At 36.7% G+C, this 8,138-nt stretch overlaps 1 pseudogene; it reads right to left on the bottom strand.

The window, feature by feature from the left end:
• Positions 1-762: 762 nt before the first annotated feature.
• On the bottom strand, positions 763-6,809 carry LOC123274281 (annotated as a pseudogene).
• Between the last annotated feature and the right edge of the window lie 1,329 nt (positions 6,810-8,138).

Below are 8,138 nucleotides of genomic sequence, written 5' to 3'. Positions count from 1 at the left end.
TACTTAATTATAATTTTCTTTTTTTTTATCAGTTACACAATTTATTTTTTCTTAAAAAAATAAATGAGCGTTATGAGGCGTGCACTTTTGGATTTTCCAAACTTTTTTTTATTAATTTTCAATCTAATATTATTTTGTAAAAATAATTTTTTACCAACGCATTTTTTATTCATGAATCAAATTTTTCATTATAAATATAGTTTATAATAATTGCTTTTTTTTTTATTCACTATTTTGTTTTTCATGACTCAATTCTCATATTTATTTTTTTTTTATTTTCACTAAATTGGATACTAAAAATTCAAACTTATTTACAAAAATATTAGTAACTTTGTTTTGAAATAAAATAGCCGAATTTTCCTGTCGTGATGCTCAATCATATGTAAAAACAGATAGGTCGAAGCAATAATTAAACGACCTAACTTATATTTTATTTATCTAATCATAATATTGAAAGTAACAGTTATCGGTTACAATTACTATTTAATCGCTATTATTTTCCATTAAATCCTTTGTCGCTTTAAAAAACGCACTTTTGTGTTATAATAGTAATCCGAAAGAAAGATTGTTAATCACGTACCTCTGTTAAATAAATAAAAAAATAAATTAAAAAACAACGACTGAAGGAATTGTTTTTTTTTATTGGGCTCAGAAAATATATAAATATGTTTTACATAAAATAATGTATATAATTGTTATAAATTATAAATATGCGTTAGATATGTGATAAAAAATGCAATTTAATTTAATTTAAATAACTAACTAGCATTTCATAGGAGTGCCATCGGGGTACGTCGGCATCTTTGGCTTGCAGATTTTGGTTCTGCCGTTTGGAACCGTGGACTATGTTGCAGGAGAGATGTAAAGTAGCCGCAAGTTGAGCTTTGTTGGTGTAGTAGCGGTGCTCGTATTATTTTCTCCGAGGATCACCCATATTTCCAGCTACGCTGTTTGTTTACCGATGTAGTAGTTTTGATTTTACTGGTGTTGGCGTCATCGATCTTGTTTTCCAGGATCTGCATAACAGAGTGAATTAATTTTTATAATAACAAATTAATTTGTTGAAAAATCAAAAAATTAAAGCAACAATAAGTTTCCGGGATATTTAAAAGAAATAATCAGGTGTGAAAATTGTAATTTTTTACATGTAGCGGCAAATGATGATTCCACCAGCAGTGTATTTGGTTAAGAATTTAATGCAATTGACGATTTAAAAAAAAATTTATTTTCATCGAATTTGCTTGAGAAAATAATAAGCTTTCGATTAAAACAATAAAAAAGGACACCGAAAAAAGTAAAACTTCATAAATAACTTGGTCCTAGATTTATAATAGTAATGATCAACTGCTAAAAATTACCATTTCAAACAGTAAAATCATTGATTTTACTATTCACTTTAATAATATTTACCATTTAAACGTTACAATTTACTCTTTACATGGAAGAGAAAATACTATTTCAAACAGTAATATTCGCTATGTAAATGTCTAAAATGTTTAAGTATAATAATTAAGAATTCAGACTTTGATATTTATCATTTTGGTACCTAAAAAATGATCTTACGATATGTAAAAAGTATAAAATAAAGTTAGTAAATTTCCTAATATAGAACCAACGTCAATATTTACAAAGTAAAATGGTAGAATTTTCAACGCAACGCTAAAAATCAAACTGTAATTATTGACTTGTTTGGACTGGTAAAATGTATATTTTAAAAGTATAATTTTTACTGTTGAAATGTTAAACTTCTCCCAGAGTGAGACCCCCTTCTCTTTCATCTGAGTTCCCCTTCTCCTCATAATATGGACTATATATTGAAATGGCAATTTTTACTGTTTTGAAACTGTAATTTTTAAGATGAAAAGAGTCGTTATTTACTATAGTGACAGCTACTAATCACTTATTTTGGATATTAAATTATAAATTGTGGCTTTTATACTTTCTACATTAAGTTCTACCAGTAATATTTATATTTTTGCCACCCTGATGTCCGCTTTACTGTTTGAAACTATAAAAAATTAAACCGGAATCCGAGTGAATATTACAGTTTACTTTTCCGTTGTAGGTTTTCGGAACGTATTGCGGAGATATTTTATATTTTTATGAAAAATCTGCGGAACTTGCGTTCTTTAAAGTTTTGTATTTAGACTTGGCAGCACACCGCTTGCGCAGTTACCCGGCGCATAAGTAACCCGCGGTTTTTAAATGCTAGAAGACTCTTAGTCATTTTAGTTAGACAGTAAAACATAAATAAATTTTAAGGTTAGGGACACTCTTTTTGTGTTGTCAAATTATTATACCGGTAATTCAAGAGTGCTATATTTTTTATTAGTCAATTAATTGTTACTAATTATTTAGTGAGTTAATTTTTCGGGAATTTCCTCAAAAATGTTATTAATTAATTTAAAAATTAATATTAAGATGCATCACAAAAGTATTTCTACACGGAAAAAACAACATTTAACTAGTTTCCATGTTGGATGGAACTAGGTTCCATCCGACATGGAAACCAGTTAAATGTTGTTTTTCATTATACCCTCATTATTTTTATAGACATTCTTTACATTAGGAGGGTACTTGGATCTCCTTAAATAATCAGGGAAATCTCTTTCAAATTTTCGGAATTTATTTAGAGCATACTTAAACTTCATATAAAAAAATCAAGCTTTTTATCAAAAAGTTGCCTTGGTGGCTCGTACTATTTTAAGAGTAATCAATAAATTCATTTTTTATTACAACATTTCTCATTTTTTCAAAAGAAATTTTATTTCTCAGCAATATATTTTCAATTATACCAATAATCTAATTTTCAATTCACTTACTAGTATATTTTCCATAATGCGTTGCATGAAGATAATTCTGATTATGTCGGAAGACGCTTCCAAAGCCCTAGTATCAAGGATTAAACTTCCCAATTTGAGAGCGATCCGGATTCGAGGGCGAGAATTAACTGTCTGAGGTTGATGTTTTCCACTAGACGTTGACTTGGCGCCCACCGTTCCCCAGAAGCAGAAGTGACTCTAGCTCTGAGTCCCCTGAGGAACAGTGAGGCAGATCCTGGAAGCGACTCCCCCCGGTTTGCCAGAAAGATCTCCTCTTTCGGCCTCAAAAGAATCTTGTTTTCCATGACCATCATGCTTGCCATGATGGTCATGAATTCCTAAAACCAGCGGGTTCTCAATTTAGCGTCCATTTTCCCGGGAGCAGCAGCATGGTCATCATCTTCATACTCCTCATCTTCCTGAGCATCATGCTCAATAGCCCCGGTTTCCAATCCAGCACTCCTGAGGCTCTTGCCTTAATGGGTGTTCTGCTGAGTACAGTCTTCCTAGTGCTGGAACTAGTTTTCAAAGTGTGGGTTCCAGTTATGGCCAATGTCAAGTTCAGGTTGAGCTGTTGGGTTCATCTTTGCCCGTCACTGGAGATCTTGATGAACTCCAATTTATCAGAAACTCTTGAATAATTTAGGAGTCTGAGTTGGTAAAATTGAAGGGTCGTCTTGATGCAGCAGCACCAGATCCAGAACCAGCTTGAGCGGCGCCAGTGTAAGTGATTCCATATTGAAAAGAGCCTTCAATTTGTGACTGGGATTGTCCTTGATAAGTCCCACACACTTTGAGCTCAAACTGTACCTCCACCTTTAAATGGCTTTGACTGGACTTTGTCAGTTCTGCGGAACCCTATGTAATGGTTTGAAACCCAATCTGAGCTTGGGAGGACGTGCTGCCCTCTCCGTTGGCTTGAGCATCAGCCATTCCCGCCTTTCATGCTAGCTTGAACTTGGGAAGCTGGTGTCGTCGTTTGAGAATCCGCTGCTTTGAGACCCAGTGGTCGTCGCTCCGGTGTGAGGAGTCCAGCTGCACTGGGTTTTGGCTTTTACCTTGTCCTCCGAAGCCTTGGGCACTGCTCATAGCGCCCTCTTTACCGCCAAGAGACTTGAGTTTGGGCGCAGCCTTTGTTGCCAAGTCGTTGATTCCTGCTTGAGCCGAGAACGAATCAGCGCCTGTGTAGATACCGCTGACCTGAGACTTGGCGGTTCCAGTTCCGTAAGTTCCGTCCGCTGAAGCGCTTGCCTGGGTTCCGGCTTCGTTTTGCTTAACTTCGCTTGAAGCATGTGAATCTGCGTCATCTGCTGCTGCAGATACAACGCCTGATGGATATTGACCGGGGTAACCTCCGGGAATTAATGCGCCTGGTGCTACTCCACCTGGGTAGAATCCCGGAACGGTTCCGGGATAAGTTCCTGGTGGAAAAATTCCTGGATATGTTCCTGGGATACCGTTTGGAGGGATTACTCCACCGGGATAAGTTGTCCCTGGCGGGTAAATACCACCGGGAGGGATTAAACCTCCTGGATATGGGCCACCTGGTAAAGTTACTCCACCTTGAGAACCAGGTATTATAGTACTGCCACCTGGATAAGTCCCTGGTTGTCCAGTTCCAGGTATAATTCCGGTACCAGATCCTGGTAAGCTTCCAGGATATGTTCCTGGTTGTCCAACCCCCGGAATTCCACCTGAATAAGTACCTGGAACGCTACCACCTGGGTAAGTTCCGGGCTGTCCTACTCCTGGCATACCACCTGGATAAGTTCCTGGTTGTCCTACTCCAGGAGTACCTCCCGGATAGGTTCCTGGTTGACCAGTTCCGGGAACGCTACCACCTGGGTAGGTTCCCGGCTGTCCTATTCCTTGTATACCACCTGGATACGTTCCTGGTTGGCTAGTTCCTGGAACACTAACACCTGGATAAGTTCCTGGTTGCGCTACTCCAGGATAAGTTCCTGGTTGACCAACCCCTGGAATACTACCAGGATAGGTTCCTGGTTGTCCTACTCCAGGAGTACCTCCGGGATAAGTTCCTGGTTGACCAGTTCCTGGAACATTACCACCTGGATAAGTCCCTGGTTGTCCTGCTCCTGGCATACTACCTGGATAGGTGCCTGATTGACTAGTTCCTGGAACGCTACCACCTGGATAAGTTCCTGGAACACTACCACCTGGATAAGTTCGTGGTTGTCCTACTCCAGGATAAGTTCCTGGTTGACCAACCCCTGGAATACTACCAGGATAGGTTCCTGGTTGTCCTTACTCCCAAGAGTACCTCCTGGATAAGTTCCTGGAACACTACCACCTGGATAAGTTCTTGGCTGGCCTACTTCCTGGCATGCCACCTGGATAGGTGCCTGGTTGACTAGTTCCTGGAACACTACCACCTGGATAAGTTCTGGCTGGCCTACTCCTGAAATACCACCTGGATAGGTTCCTGGTTGACCACCTCCTGGAGCACTAAATACCTGGATAAGCTCCTGGCTGTCCTACTCCAGGGTAAGTTCCTGGTTGACCAACCCCTGGAACACTACCAGGATATGACCCTGGCTGACCAGTTCCTGGAACAATACTGTTCGATAAGTCTCTGGCTGACCAACCCCTGGAATACTACCACCTGGATAAGTTCTTGGTTGACCAACCCCCGGAATAGTTCCAGGATAAGTTCCTGGTTGACCAGTTCCAGGAACACTACCCCCTGGATAAGTTCCAGAACCACCAGGATATGCATCAGGTCCTGAACTTGGTGGAACAATACTCACCTGGATACCCCTCCGGTCCCTTACTTCTTGACTACCAGGTTGTCCCACCCCTGGTCGTTGGCCACCTGGAAAGGTTCCCTGGATATCCTCCAGGTATTTGACTGCCTGGCGGAACTACTTCCCCGGATAAGTTCCTGGAACTCCCTGCCCGGTTCCCGGCAAACTAACTCCTGGGCATGTTCTCGGCAATGCACCTCCAGCTTGCGGGAAAGTTCCTGTCGTTCCTGGAACAATTGTCCCCGGATAGCCAACACCTGGACCATACGACTCACGGCAAAATTCCTTGAACAGTCAATCCTGTTCCACCTCCCTCCAGGCAATCCTGTGTAACCTGCCGGTACTGGAGGAAATTTCTGGTAACCTGGGCAGTCTTCGCACGAGCCACCTGCAGTCATACTTTTGAGCTTGTCCCATCCCGTTGGTACCACCTGGAAATGAATGTTTTTAGTTGCATTAAACACTTTTAAGTCCCTCCACATCTCTAAAAACTCCAGGAGTTAGTAAATGCCAATTGTTTCAATGATTCAAGACCAATTTCATTGTATTAGTAATAATTTTTATTCCAGTGTTGAAAATTATAATTTTTTTTTTTTTTTCACAAAACTATCAACATACTCTTGATAATTCTAGATTCGGATTTTACGTCGCGTGTAATCACTCACTAACGACAGCCCGAGACATCTATTTAGTAGCTTCTCCGCTTCAGCTTCTTTCCTGCCTTTATCGCCTTCCTTTCTTCAAAAATTCAAATACTGCGACCAGTAAGCTTGTCCACGGAATTTTCCCGGCTAAGCTTTTATCTTCGAACTCTCACGTACTCCCTCCCTGCTCATTTTCTCACGGTTCTCCTCCATCATTATCTCTCGTTTAAGGCGATCAATAAGCTGGAGTTATCACCACGTCCGTAACCCGTTTCTGGAAAATTTCGTTATCATCTTTGAGGGATTTCATTCAAAAAACGGATCCCAAGTGCTAATCCTGAGGCACTGGTTGAGTGCTTCTTCAAGCAGTTTCATTGGAATTCCGTTGCAGAAGTTTACAACCCTGTCGTCGGCTAATTTCCATGCCTGGAAATAATTATTTTTAATAAATGTAATTTTAAAAGTTATGTGAGAAAAAATGTACTACTTCTATTAGCGTCAATGTTGACGAAGATGGATACAAAACTTTTGGACGGGATTTTTCCAGTCAATATTGACTCCAAATAATCATCCCGCATCTTTCTCTAAGTAGCACACGTTTTCTTTGACACATCTAAAGACTACGTATTGAAATTATTAATTGTATTTTTAAAGTAAATTTATAAAAAAATTTATTATAAAATGTATTTATGGTAAATTTATAAAAGAAATTTATTATAAATTGAATTTATGGAAAATTATAAAAAAAATTTTTTAACCATTATTATAATTAGTAATTTATATGATAAAACAACAAAACAGTTTTGTTAATTTTGCAGAACTTTTTAGTTAGTTAAACAAAATAGTTTAGCTAAATTAAAAAATCGGTTTGTTGAAGCAATTAAATTGTCAAGTTGGGATAAAAAATATTTTTTTTTGGTTTAACAAAAAATATTTTGTTGCAGTAATATTAAATAGTTAGATGATCTAACAACAAACTTTGTTGTGAATGTAGCTAATTAATTTTATCAAAATAACTAATAATTAAGGCAACAAATTAATTTTGTTACGGCAAGAAATAAATTTTGTTAAGGCAACTAATAAATTTTGTTATAATAAAAAAATCTGCCAAATAATGTAAATGAAATAATTTAGTTGTAACAACAAACAGATATTATTATAACAAAACAATGACAATTGTTAAGTAAAACGAGAATAAAGAAAAATACTATAATTAATAATATACCGAAAAAATAAAAGAAAAATGTTAAGTCGGCATAAAAATATATTTTTGGCTTAACAAAATATTTTGTTGTAATATTAAATAGTTAAATGATCTAACAAATTTTCTTGTGAAAGTAGCTAAGTAATTTTATTAAAATAACTAATAATTAAGGCAACCAATTAATTTTGCTACGGCAAGAAATAGATTCATTAATGGTTTTAATTATTATTTTTATTGTTAATTTACTGAAGACTAAAATGTGAAGAAAGAAAAATTTTTATTTTTTTTATTTTTACTATAATTAATAATATATCGAAGAAATAAAAGAAAAATTTTTACCATAGTGTAATCAATGAATACTTCTGGTGTCTCATGCCGATAATCTAGATTCTGAAATTCATCAAACAAGTCCACTGAGCGATCAAATCTCGTTTTTTCCTGCAGATAAATAAAAACATGCATAAGATAAGTACAAAATAATTTTTTTTTCTAAATTTTATTAACAAAATTATTTTAAAATTGACACTCTCAACTGATACGATAACAGAAGTTGTTTGAATAGAAATCGATAAGAAGAATTTATATTTTGGGTTTTTTACCGGATGCTGGCTGTATTAATAAGTGTGGTTTTACTTATCATGTAAACTTTGACCCTCCAAATCTTACTCTACTTAGCCTTACACAATAACGAGTCTTATATTAC

Source organism: Cotesia glomerata, unplaced genomic scaffold, assembly GCF_020080835.1.
Source record: "Cotesia glomerata isolate CgM1 unplaced genomic scaffold, MPM_Cglom_v2.3 scaffold_283, whole genome shotgun sequence".
NCBI classification, from domain to species: domain Eukaryota; kingdom Metazoa; phylum Arthropoda; class Insecta; order Hymenoptera; family Braconidae; genus Cotesia; species Cotesia glomerata.
This window is presented reverse-complemented; position numbering and strand designations above follow the sequence as displayed.